The sequence below is a fragment of the Sus scrofa genome, chromosome 3, assembly GCF_000003025.6.
Source record: "Sus scrofa isolate TJ Tabasco breed Duroc chromosome 3, Sscrofa11.1, whole genome shotgun sequence".
NCBI lineage: Eukaryota > Metazoa > Chordata > Mammalia > Artiodactyla > Suidae > Sus > Sus scrofa.
This window is the reverse complement of record NC_010445.4, coordinates 28,182,037-28,195,911: the sequence shown is the minus strand read 5'-3', so window position 1 is coordinate 28,195,911 and position 13,875 is coordinate 28,182,037. Positions and strand designations below refer to the sequence as shown.

The 13,875-nt window shown below is 48.6% G+C and overlaps 1 long non-coding RNA gene across 1 annotated transcript; it reads left to right on the top strand.

Moving 5' to 3' along the window:
- Positions 4,777 to 8,742, top strand: LOC106507143. Its single transcript, XR_002342403.1, has 3 exons — positions 4,777 to 5,050; positions 6,100 to 6,153; positions 8,129 to 8,742. It is a non-coding gene; the product is annotated as an uncharacterized LOC106507143 (long non-coding RNA).

Sequence of the window (13,875 nt, the reverse complement as noted above, 5' to 3'; positions counted from 1 at the left end):
CCTAGGACATAATTAAGCTAATTCAGTTGTCCTGAAAGCAGAGACATCCGTCCGTCCAACATCTATTGAGTTGCACATGTGACAGGAACCAGGGCAGAGTAGAGATGGTGTAAACGGAGTTGGAGGAGGACGGGCCCCCTCTGCTTCGTGCCTCATCATGTCCCCTGCACTCAGCGTGTAGTGGGCGTTCGAGAAGGAACGCGTGAGTGTGTTCTGGGATGCTTACGCAAATGAATGAGGAGAGGGCATGTGGTGCCTGTCTCCCAAGCACACGACCCATCCATTGTTGGGTGGAAAGTAAGCTGGCAAGTGGACAGGGAAGTCCAGAGAGCTGGAGGCCTGGTGGAGGAGGCTCAAGTGGCCGAGGGGGTATAAAGCACAGGTTTCATCCCAGCTTCCCAGATGTGATGTCTGGGCTGAGTCTGGGAGGATGCAGCGCGGAGAGAGGAAAAACAAGGCAGATGGTCTTGGGTGCCCTGACCAGGGCGCAAGGCCAGCTCCAGGGGTCCCCGGCTCTTGGCTCGCTCCCACCCCAACCCCCCAAGAAGCCACTGTGTTTCTCACCAGTGGCTGATGGGCCGTTGGCCAGTCCATGCGTTTTGCTTTTTCACCATGAAAGGAAGTAAACCTGGAGATATGGGACAGATGAGATGCATAATCCATTTCTTGGAGTGTTTTCTAACTTTTATTCCAAGTGGACACCCAGAAACATCCCTTTTAAATGTTAATGGGGCTTTTTATTGACACGGATGTAAAGGTTAAGAGCTTGTGAAAGATACAACTAAATGTCAGTACTTCCCATCCAGTTCCGGACGCTGCCAGTGAGTGGCAGTCTTCGCCCATCGCTGCTGCAGATCACCCTTGGTGGTGGTGGTGGTGGTGGCTCTTTTAAGGGCTGTGTTGATTGGAAAAGGCTGCTGTATCTCTCAGTTCATTTGGAAGTTGGGCCTATGCTGTTGTCTGTAATTGTCTTCATTTACTGGCAATCTCAGGACAGCGCCTCTGATCCCCTTGTGAGATGTTAAGTCATTCGTGTCAGAGGTTTTTGAATGGGGCAAAAATTTTATGAGATGGATTTTTAAATTTTTCCCCGAAGATTTTAAAACGTCTAAAATGCCAGGTTCCTGAAGAAATCCGTGGCTTGCACATTTTTGCTTGTGAAACTGGCTCCAACCTCAGTGAGGACACCCCAAAGACCGACAGGGAAGTGCCCTTCTCAGGGCTGGCTTTACCTCAAACTTTCCTGGGTTTCCTTGTTTTATTTTATTTTATTTACTTATTTAATTTAGGGACACACTTAGCATATGGAAGTTGCCACTCTAGGGGTCAAACCAGAGCTGCAGTTGCCAGCCACAGCCACAGATACAGCCACGCCAGATCTGAGACAAGTCTGCAACCTACACCACAGCCACAGCAATGCCAGATTCTTAACCCACTGAGCAAGGCCAGGGATCAGACCTGCAACCTCATGGATACTAGTCAGGTTCGTTACTGCTGAGCCACAGTGGGAACTCCTTGTTTTAAAAGCAAGGAAGGTTGTTGGAATTGGGGGATGGGGCCTGGGAAGGGCTGAAGGTGGGCATGCAGAGTGGGCAGTAGGAGGGGCTGGAGGCTGCAAGAGGGAGGTGGAAGATGCAGTCCTTGTGCCCAACTCTCAACAGTCTGTAAAGAAAGAAGAGTCATGAAATTCAGGAAAAGTGAACAGTTACCTCCCTGAACTAAGCACCGGCATAAAGACTAGCCTTTCTCCAGTGGTGACCATGTGCTGAGTCCTTTCCTGCTGGGTCCTCATGACCTTATGACATGGGTGTGTTTTTCAACTCCACTTTACAGAGAAGGAAACTGAGACTTTAAGATCTTGCAGCTACTAAGTAGCAGAGCTGGGATCTGAACCCAGGTACAAGAGTCCTTAATCGCTGTGCTCTGCTGCTTCCTGCTTTACAAAATGAGACAGCGCATATATGTGCCAGGTTGTCTGGGGATAATTCAGGGTTTTAGAAAGTGAGTATCGGGAGTTCCCATCGTGGCTCAGTGGTAACAAACCAGACTTGGATCCATGAGGATGCAAGTTAAATCCCTGCCCTTGCTCAGTGGGTTAAGGATCCCGTGTTGCCATGAGCTGTGGTGTAGGTTGCAGATACGGCTGAGATCCTGTGTTGCTGTGGCTCTGGTGTAGGCTGGAAGCTGTAGTTCTGATTTGACCCCTAGCCTGGGAATTTCCATATGCCACGGGTGTGGCCCTAAAAAGCAAAAAAAGTATCATGTGCAAGAGATGTGGGCATAAGCTGTGATAAATTTGGTCAGGGGACAGTGACATGTAGCCGTGTGTGCAGTGGAGGGTTGGGCCACAGCCATGTAGGGGATGGAGGACCTTTGAATTGTTCCATCATCCTTCTTTCTAGAACCAAAGAGTTACATGACTAAATGCTGAAATCCAGTTCTTCAACACAAATCCAAATCCACTGGATTCCCCTCTACTCAGTAGCTGGAGCAGCTTGAACAGAGGAGCTGGGAAGGACTGTGGGGATGAAGTTTGCGTGACTGCCTTCTGTACTGTCTAGGCTGAGCTCATTGGGAATGAGGACTGTGTCTATATCATCTGCATCTGCAGTTCCTGCTACATGGCAGGTGCCTGGGGGTAGGGACCCAGCCTCCAGATGGCCCCCGATGGTCCCCACTGCCTCTGTGTGTGGTCCTCTCCCACAATGAATCAGGGCTGGCCCCATGTGACCAATGGAGTGTGGCCGAAGTGAGGGTGATGGGTACCTTCTCAGGCTGGGTCATAAAGGCACCGCAGTCCCCACATTGGCTCTGGGGGAAGCCAGCTGCCTTGTGTGAGGATGTGCACGCAGCTCCATGGACAACTGACACCCCTAGCCAAGAGCCAGCTCAGCCTGCCAGCCACATGCTTCTGGGACCCTCGAAGTGGATCCTCCAGCCCCAGTCAAGCCTTTGGATGACGGCAGCCCAGCTGACATCTGACTGCTGCTCCCAGATGGCACCCCCCAGCCGAGCTCTTCCTAAATTCCTGACTCACAGAATCTGTGAACATGACATATGATTATATTAGGCCCCCTCTTGGGGGTCATTTGTTATGCAACATGAGGTAACTGGCTCAGTAGTCGGTAATGGTCAGTGATGAATAGACAGTGACCGAGAGACTCCCAGTAATCAATGCATTTTTACTTTGCATTAGTCAAGATTCCTTTGGTTTCAAGTAACAGGAGCCCAGCTCCAACTAGCTTGAGCCAAGTGGGGCACTTCACTGACCATGTAGGTGAGACACCCAGGATAGTGTGGCTCCATGTGTGGCTGGAGGGCCGTGTCATAGCCTCCCAGCTCTGCTTTCCTTTGAGTGTTGACCTTGCTCTTCCCTCCACTGAGGCTCTGCACCAGCTCTCAGTGATCAGCTTGAAAGGCCCCTTTGCTGGAAACTGGCAGACACTGAAGCCAGGTTCAGGGTTGTTTGCTCAGTTTCTGCTCTGAGGTGGGGCAGCTGTGGGGCAGGCTCCATGGTGAGTGGCATTTGGGGAAGCTGGCTTTTGACTTTTGCCATTTTGTTCTGTTTCTGAGGAAGACAGTCACCCGGCAGTGTTGGGCCTCCATCATCCTAGTTTGCAGGCCCAACAGAAAGACTGTCCATCTCATAGACCCTGTGTCCATCTAGGGAAGGTGAAGGAGTGATGGGCAAACAGTAGAATTGCTGGGGCTTGGCCAGCCTCCAGCCACACTCCTGTCCACATCAGGCATAGCTCCTGCAACAGGGACACTGCATCTCAGGGTAACAAGGGATCCTGGGTGGCAAAACCCATAGAAATCAGCTCCAGGAGTTCTTGTCATGGCTTAGCAGCAACAAATCCTCATAGACTCAGGTTCGATCCCTGACCTCGCTCAGTGGGTTACCAATCCAGCACTGCCATAAGCAATGGTGTAGGTTGCAGATACAGCTCGGATCTGATGTGGCTGTAGTTGTGTAGGCCGACAGCTGCAGCTTCAATTCAACCCATAGCCTGGGAACCTCCATATGGCCCGGGTGTGGCCCTTAAAAAAAGAAGAAAAAAAAATCAGCTCTACTTCCTCCAAAACTTGATGACAAGGCCTGGTTGAAATCACCCACCATTTTTCTGGCTTTATATTTTCATTGGCAAATAACTGATCTTATCCTGACATGTCTAGAGAAGGAGAGAAACTCCTCTTCCTAGGGCCTACTGTGTGCTGGGGCCCTGGAACTGGTGGAATGGGGGAGATGTGAGGTGACCACCCCCTGCCCTCTTCTCAGCGGGAGCCTTTATGCTTCCTGTTTCAGCGGTGGGATCACAGATGGATCATGACCATTTCCATCCACTGCAGCCCTCTGCTGTCCTGGACACCTGGGGTTGCTGAAGATGTCGCCCCGCTGACATCCCCTTCTGGACGGGTGAATGTTTCACTGTGCCCATCTGGCGTTTGCTTTTTGGAATGTGAAGGTTGTGTAAAACAGAATGAATGCACTGGAACAAGTGGTCCTCAAGTCAGTGCGGAATCCAAGCCTCTAGGGACTGACGGCCGCCCCTCCCTGTCTCGTCTCTGCAGGGGAAACTAGAGGCTGGCAAGATGGAAGGAGGCTGACAGCTGCTGCATTTTTATCCTGTTACTGCTCTCGGAGAGGAAGAGACGGCTGGCAGCCGCTGAGTGATCCAACTCAAGATGGGCCTCTCTTGCTTCCCTTTTTTTTTTTCAAATTAATTTTTTGGTTTTTTTTTTTTTTCTTCTTTTTTTTTCTTGCTTCCTTTTTATGAGCTGGGGTGGGTGGGAATATGGAGAAAGAACATTTTGCTGCTTCCTAAAAATGCTTCACCCCTCGCATAGTTCCAGAAAACCTAAGTGGTGACTGATCCTCTGTTAATGATGGCGAAGAACTGACCACATAGGAAGAAGAGGTCGAAGATGGCTGAGGGCAGGGGTCAGCAAACTCTGGGCCCCCAGGCCAGATCTGGTATGCCACTGTTTGTAAATGAAGTGTTATGGGAACGCAGCCACACCCATTCATTTTCATCCCACAACAGCGGAGGTGAGTAGTTGTGCCCAAGACTGTATGACCCACAAAGCCTAAGATATTTACTATCTGCTCCTTTATAGAAAAAGTCTGCTGACCTCTAGTCTAGTGAGTACTTTTGCAAAGTTTGATTTTGAGGGGAGTCATTAATTCAATTCAACAAGCATTAGTTGAGCATCTAGGCTGTGCCAGGCACTGCTCTATGTACTGGAAGTTTAGTGGTGAGAACACATGGCCAGACCTCAACTCTCCTGGAGGGAAATGCTGATGGAGAAGGAGTGAGTGAGAATTTCCTAGATGAGGATGCTATTAAAAAAAAGAAAAAAAAAAAAGGGTAGGGAGTTTCCGTCTTGGCTCAGCGGGTTAAGAATCTGCCATAGTGTCTGTGAAGATGCAGGTTCAATCCCTGGCCTCGCTCAAGTGAGTTAAGGATCCAGCATTGCTGTGAGCTGTGGTATAGGTCACAGATGCGCCTTGGATCTGGTGTGGCTGTGGCTGTGGTGTAGGCCCGCAGCTGCAGCTCTGATTCAACCCCTGGCCTGAGAACTTCCATAGGATGTTGGGTGTGGCCCTGAAAAGAAAAAAAGTGGCGGGGTAGAAGAGGGTGACATGGAAGAGGGCAATTAGTGTCAGGAAAGGCCACGCTGAGGAGATCACATCTGAGCTGAGATCCAGAGAAGAGAAGGGCCAGCTGAGCGAAGATCTGGAGGCAGAGCTGCCCAAGGGGACGAGGAAGAGATGAGGTTCAGGGGTCTGAGGAACAGCCACGAGGCCAAGCCCTGGGGCAGTTCAACCTTCAGAGGATGCCTGGTGGAGGGAGGCAGGGCAGTGGCTGCCAAAGAGACCGAGAAGAAGTGGCCAGAGGGGCGGGGGAACCCAGGAGAGGGTGATGGGGTGAACAGTTCATGTTCCATCCATTCATTGAGGGATGAATGGATGAATGGCCGACCGTTAGTGATAATGCTGGTCGTGATCCATCCACATGACTCATGTGGAGACCACGTCACCAGTGCACACTTGTCTTTCATTTAGGATGAATCATGCGAAACTGCCATTTTTTACAGGTCCAAAATGGCTGACTCATCCACCACTCTTCATGTGTCCTTGAAATTAAACTAGTAAGTGGACAGCAGATGTGGGAGCTTTCTCACTGTTGGCGTGGAAGGATACTGGGAAGCAAAGGCGAGAAGACTAGAATGATCCACGTGGTGGTGGATTCGTGTTGGAGATGTCAGTATGGACGCATCTTACATATAGACACAGATGGTTGCATATGGAAATATTTATACATATGTGCACACACACAGGCTAGGAACACACATGCCTCCTTGCTCTGCCAGCAGAGTGGGGCTAGAAGCAATGACAGCTTAGTAGCAACAAACACTGAGTGCCCAGATCTCCATTCACTAATAATGCCCCTTGGAGTTCCCGTCGTGGCGCAGTGGTTAATGAATCCGACTAGGAACCATGAGGTTGCAGGTTCGGTCCCTGCCCTTGCTCAGTGGGTTAAGGATCCGGCATTGCCGTGAGCTGTGGTGTAGGTTGCAGACGTGGCTCGGATCCCGCGTTGCTGTGGCTCTGGCGTAGGCCAATGGCTACAGCTCCGATTAGACCCCTAGCCGGGGAACCTCCATATGCCACGGGAGCGGCCCAAAGAAATAGCAAAAACAAAACAAAACAAAACAAAACAAAACAAACAAAACAAACAAACAAAAAACTAATAATGCCCCTCTCCAATAAAAGGCACTGGGGGGGGGGGTGGTCCATGGAGAAGTGTCTGATTCTAAGATTGGGTAGAAAATAAAGATGAGCTGGGGGCATATAGTGTAAGAAAGTAAGGACACGCAAAACAAAATAAACCACCACATGATAGGGGTATCTCAAAGGGACACAGGAGCCAGTTGAAAGAAACTCCCATGGACAAAGCTGGAACAATTTGAGCAACAAAATAAATAAAGTAATACTGGATTTTAACTCAAAAGTATAGAATAAATACCCGTGGTTCCATACTGATATAAATCAACACTTGAATAAATAGCCCAGATAAAAGGACAGTGAGTAAAAACTAAGGAAAACTGAATAAATTTGGACTTTTTTTTTTCCTTTTTAGGGCTGCACTCTCAGTTTATGGAGGTTCCCGGGCTAGGGGTTGAATCGGAGCTATAGCTGCTGGCCTACACCACAGCCACAGCAATGTGGGATCCAAGCTGCATCTGTGACCTACACCACAGCTCACGGCAACAGTGGATCCTTAACCCACTGAGGGAGGCCAGGGATCGAACCCGCAACCTCATGGTTACGAGTGGGATTTGTTTCCCACCACAGCGGGAATTCCCCAAATTGGACTTTAATTAATAACAATGCATCAATATGTGGGCATATAGAAACTCTCTATACTACCGTTACTATTTTTTCAAAACTATTATTAAATATGAAGTTTAAACATTAAAAAAAAATGTTGACTGTGGTAGTGTCGCATGCTCAACCACTAGGTTGTACATGATTTCATATTATGCCATATAACCTCTGTTGCCTGACCTTCAACATAGCCTATGACCCCAAGAGACAAAAAGCCCAAGTTAGGGATAGGTCCTGCGGCCAGGAAATGGCCCAGCATCGAGATAGCACACATTGAAAAGTCAAGGAATAGAATAGGCACAGGCTGGCAAACTCTAGCCCGTGAGTCAAATCCAGCTGGCTGCCCATCTTTGTCAATAAAGTTTTATTGGAACATAGCCACACCCATTCATTTACATATCATCTATGGCTACTTTTGAGTGACCAGGGCAGAGTGAATAGTTGCAACAGAAATCAGATTTCCACAAAATATGTACCATCTATCTGGCCCCTTAAGGAAAAAGTTTGTTGACCCCAGGATGGGGTGGGAGGATGACACATATTCTGTCATCATCCTTAGCAGGAAGGGCAAGGAATCTCCATCTCAGGACTAGTTGGTCTTTTAACAACAGAGCACACAGCTGGGCAAAACCCAAGGCGCACTTCCTTGGGACTGAAACAGATCATTAATATTGAATGTTTACAACCTACTTGCTCCAGATGATTCATTATAATTTCTACTCTCTCTCACCACAGGACTGTCACGTGCAGGGGTCAGGGCTGTTTGTCTTCCTTGGCTTTCTGAGGCTTCAGAGCATATTGATTCTGCGAAATGTACATTTCTCAGAAAAGAGCGTCTCCCAACATGACAGGAGATCACACATTGCTTGTTTCCTGTCCCTTTCATTCCCCTCTGAACACAATAAAATCATGATCCCAGCATCACCGAGGGACCCCGGTGTCTCTTGGAAGTAGGGCTTCTTTTGCTTGCCTTCTTTTCTAATCTCTTTCAAGCCAGTGAAGCAGAGTGGAAAACGTTCACTGGCTTGGGAAGCAGACAGGGCTGAGAACGAATTGTGCTCCTGTTATTTACTGGGTGTTCCACTTTGGGCCAGCTGCTTAACTTCCCCAACCTGAGGCTGTTCCACAGTAAAATGGGGAAATAGGAGCATTACAGGGCGGTTGTGAGGATTCAGAGAAGTGATGCTTACAGAGCACCTGCTGCAGGGCTTGCTTCCTGGTATAATCCCCTCTCAGAGGTGGAACTGACATTCAGCTGATACCCACCAGTGTGGCTGTGCCCGTGTTTTACAGTTAGCCACTGGGGTTGGTCCCAGTGTGACTTGGTCAGTGCCTAGGCCAAGACAGATATTGACCTTTTTTTTTTTTTTTTTTTTTTTTTTTTGCTTTGTAGGGCTGTTCCTGTGGCACATGAAAGTTCCTAGGCTAGGGGTTGAATCACAGCTGCAGCTGCCAGCCTACACTACAAGCACAGCAACGTGGGATCTGAGCCACATCTGTGACCTACACCACAGCTCACAGCAACACTGGATACTTAACCCACTGAGTGAAGCCAGGGATGGAACCTGCATCCTCACGAATACTAGTCAGCTTTGGAACCCGCTGAGCCACAATGGGACCCGCTATTCTGAAAAGCATTCCTGAGTAGAGATGAACTGGCCCCTTCCTTTCAGAACTTCGGAAAATTACATCGGTTGTCGCTGGTGCAGACACTGTGGTAGCCTTACCCACGTCCCCTCTACCTGGCCAGGGCTCCTGTCTCCAGCCTGTGGCTGCTGGCTGCTAAGAGCTCACAGCTGTCCCTTCTCTAGAGAATTGCCCTCTCCAGGCGGGAGCCACCTCACCCGGGAGGCTTTGCCCCAGTGAGTAAGGGATCCAGCAGCAGGGATGCAATCCGTGCTGCAGATGGTGGCATCAGGCTGAGGGAAGACGGTACAGACCATATTCTTGCTCCGCCCTTTCCCCTCGGCTTCCTGGGGCCTTCACTTCCCTTCTCCTTAAAAACTCATATCCATCCAAGTCCCTGTCTTTGGCTCTGCTTCTAGAAAACCTGGCCCAAGGCCATCAGTGCCCTGCTATTACAGCTCTAGATCTTTCTGCAGTCGCCAGAATAGTGGTCAATGCTCAGGGACCCTGTGCATGGAGCTGGTTTGGTGGGGTTTGCAGGACCCCAGGGGGAAAATGACTCAACAGTTTTGTCAAATATATTTATCTTCCTGATACATGCCAAAAAATATGAGACTAGACCCCAGGGTTTCCCCCAGGCCACACTGTGCCCCCGTTGTCTGCTGTGCTTTTAGGAGATGTTGAGTTTGGGAGGCGTGTGTGTTTGTGTGTGTGTGTGAGAGAGAGAGAGACACAGAGAAAGAGAGATGTGTGAATGCAACTATTTGTGTGTGCATGCATTTATATATGCGGCCGTGTGTGTGTGTGTGCGCTGAGGTTGTGAGCCCCCTTCTGGCTCAGTGCCCCATCCTGCGCTTGCCTTGTCCACCTGTTGCTCTAGGCCCCTCAGTTGGTGACCAGCTGGCAAACGAGAGCACTGGGATGCCTTGTTCACTGGGACTCTGGTCCATCCCCACCATATTGGGCCTTTTGGCCTCTTGGGCATGACTTGGCCTCCGCTGGCTTTGAGGACCTGCCAGAGACACCATCTGCTCTGGGAAATGTTCTCAGTCTGGGCACAGCCCACTGACCACTGCCTGCTGGTTTGTGACTTCCCTGTTCAGGAAACAGCCCAGCCTGATCTGAGTGAGCACCAGGGATGAAGCCATCTTGGGAAAGGCTGATTTGGGGTCACCCTGGTTTCTGGACCTGGTTCTGCCACTAAGGTGCAAAGGACACTGGGTCAGTGATTGCCCACTGTCTCCATCCTAAGACTGCCTGTAGTGAGTGAGGCTCTGCCTGGGTTTGCTCAGGCTGGACCACCTCTGCCTAGGTGATGAATTGGGTGAAAGACATTAACACTTGGAGCAGTGTTGTATTAGTCAGCACTCTTGTTTGCACGGGTCGGAAGCCTTAGCTCAGGCAAATGCATCCAGAATCCAAGGAAGAGCAGGATGGGCTGGGCTCCCAGGTCACTTGGAACCACTCGCCGACTGAATCCCTTCTTCATCTTAGGCACCGATCATAGGACTTTATAGTATTTTTCTCATTTGGTACTCAAAACAGACTGATGAGGAAACTGAGGCTCAGAGCAACTGAGAGACCTCCCAAAGTCACAGAGATTGTAAATGGCATCACTGACCTCAAAGCCTGAGCTCTTAGCCACCAGGCACTGTATCAGCATTATTTGTTGGGGCTGGCTAGACTGTGATAACAAACAGACCCAAACTGAATGGCACATATGCAATGGAAGTTTATTTCTCATGTAACTGTGAAGGGTGGTCCCAGGTGAATGCATAGTTGTTTGGGGCACAGGCCACAGAGTCTCTGCCATCTCCAACATGTGGCTTCCAAGGTCTCCTTGGAGATGTAGCCTGGTGGAGCATGCGTGGTAGGATTTTATGGGCCAGAACAGCAAGTGGCCCATCCCTTCTGTTCCCATTTCATTGACTTGAACTCAGCCACATGGCCCCATCTAGGTGCAAGGGCTGCTGGGAAATCTGGTTAGCTGTGTGTCTGGAGGATGGAAAGAACTGGATCTGACAGGCAGCCTGCAGTCTCCAGCACACAGAATAAGTATTTCCATTATTTCTTGCTTTCTTCTAGTCCTTGCTCATAAGGAGTTTTCCTGCTCGAGCCAGAATCTATATTCTAGATTTTATCTGATTTCTTTCATTTATCATAATCCTTTTTCTGTGTAGCTCCACTGAATTTTCATAGTAATCATGATTACAGGCTGTGTACTCCAACTGTTGGGCAGTTAAGCTGTTCCAGGTTTGTTTGTTTGTTTGTTTGTTTTCAGATAATAAAAACAGTAAATACCCTTATGCAAAAAAAAAAAAATCTTTGATACTGTTGAATTATTTCTTTAATTTTTTAGAAGTAGGAATACCAAGTGTAATGAGTGAGCATTTTTACCACTTTTGATGCTTATCACCTCATTACTTTTCAAAGGGCTTTTGCCAGCCACAGAGACTCATTGTCTTGCCAGCATTGATGCTATAGTTTTTTTTTTCTTTCTTTTCTAATTTAGTTACTGTAAACTGGTTTATTATGATAATCTTTTCCAGGTCTCAGTCTTTTAGGGGAGGAAGTGTTTGTGTATGTGTATCTGGCCTAAATCATCCCTTCTGTAATTTTATCCTCTTCTTTTGTCTTTGGGAGCGAAAAAACCATTTATTCACTCAACAAAAATTTAGGAAGCATCTGTTATGTGCCAGGCAGTTGGTCCAGGCCCTGGGCATAAATATAGGGAATTAAAAAAAGACAAAGTCTTATCATGGGACCTAATCAAACTTAAAAGCTTTTGTACAGCAAAGAAAACCATCAGCAAAATGAAAAGACAACCTATAGAATGGGAGAGAATATTTGCAAATAATGTGACTGAAAAGGCGTTAATATACAAATAGATCATACAACTCAATACCAGAAAAAAACAACAACCCAATTAAAAAAAAATGGGTGGAAGACCTAAACAGACCTTTCTACAAGACGTACAGGTGGTCAAAAAGACACTTGAAAAGATGCTCAACACCACTACATTAGAGAAATGTAAAGCAAAACCACAATGTGGTGTCACCTCATACTGGTCAGAACTAAATTATCACCAAAAAGTCTACAAATAAATGCTGGAGCAGCTGTGTAACCTTGGATGTGTCACTTTTATCTCTGAGCCTGTTTCCTCAATTGTAAGCCAGGGTCGGCAGAGAGGCCCCCTGGGGTTGTTGGGAGGAATGGGTGAGCGTCCAGCCTTGGGACTGGCTCACACAATGGCAAATGGCTCTCTCTCTCTTTTTTTCTTTTTTCCCTTTTAAGGCCGCACCTGTGGCATATGGAAGTTCCTGGGCCAGTGGTCAAATTGGAGCTGCAGCTGCCAGCCTTCACCACAGCCACAGCAACGTGGGATCTGAACCGAGTCTGTAAACTACACCACAGTTTGTGGCCATGCTGGATCCTTAACCCACTTAATGAGGCCAGTGATTGAACCCATATCCTCATGGATACTACGTTGGGTTCTTAACCCACTGAACCACAATGGGAACTCTGGCAGGTGGCTCTCGATGTGAAAAAAAATCTTTTGATGCTTCCTTCAGAGATGTCACTTCTTTCTCCTTACCGCTCCATCTTGCTATCTTGTATTTTTAAAGAGCCTTTCTGTGGCTTTTGAACATCTCTGTTCTGATCCACTAGGTGTTGGTTCCTTTTTTTTTCCCTTTTCTCATGACATGCAGGAGTTCCCAAGCTAGGGGCCGAACCCAAGCCACAGCAGTGACCTGAGTCACAGCAATGACAACACTGAAACCTTAATAGCTAGGCCACCAGGGAAATCCTAGGTGGGTTTTTTTTTTTCTTTTTGTCTTTTTAGGGCCACACTCGTGGCATATGGAGGTTCCAGGTTAGGGGTCAAATTGGAGCTGCAGCTGCTGGCCTACACCACAGCCGAGCAATGTGGGATCCGAGCCTCTGCTACGACTTATACCATAGCTCTCGGCAACACCAGATCCTTAATCCACGAGTGAGGCCAGGGATCGAACCTGAGTCCTCGTGGATGCTAGCTGGGTTCTTAACCTGCTGAGCCACAACGTAATCTTTTGTTAATCTGAAGCTGCTTAAGTATGGTTTGGGGACCAGCTGCTAGGACTAGCTACATATCATTTGTGGGGGTCAGTGGAAAATGAAAATGAGGGCTTCCTTGCTGAAAAATTAAGAACTTGAAGGTGACAATAGCAGAGCATTAAATCAAACCTGGGAACCTTCTCAGCCTGGGGGCCTGTGTGGTTGCACAGCTTGTGGTACAGGAAGCTGGCTCTGTTGACCAGCTCTGGCACTGAGCTTGAGAGCAATGGAGACTCTTAGGCCCTGTCCCAGACCTGCTGAGTGAGAGTCTTGTGCGGTGGGGCCTGGGAAGCTTCTCAGGCACAGGAAAGTTGGAGTTCTGCCTTCACTTCTGGGGGAAGTCTCAGAGCTCTGGCAGAGACAGAAGCCTGCGTGACCTGCTTCATTGGTCTGACCCAGGCCAGCATTTATCATGTACCACTTTCCATTCTGGTGAGTTGGCTTTGACAAAAGAAGCCATTGCTTAAGTCGGTCTGGGACCAGGCACTTCATCTGCTCCACATGTCTGATCCAGCGGCTTGCTCATTCTTCAAGTGCCTTCCTCCGGGGCCAAGTCCATCCATTGCCTTGGGTGCAGTGAAATGACTTTTCCTGAACAGGCTGTGTGAATCCCATCTGGGTCTGGTGATGTAGAACTCATCAGAGGCTGATCCTCTACCAGAAGAGGGGTGAGCTCCCCATCATGGGAGCTGTGCAAGCTGAGGCTGGATGATCACTGGGCTGGGATGCTATCAGAAAGTACCTAACACTCAATGGGGGGT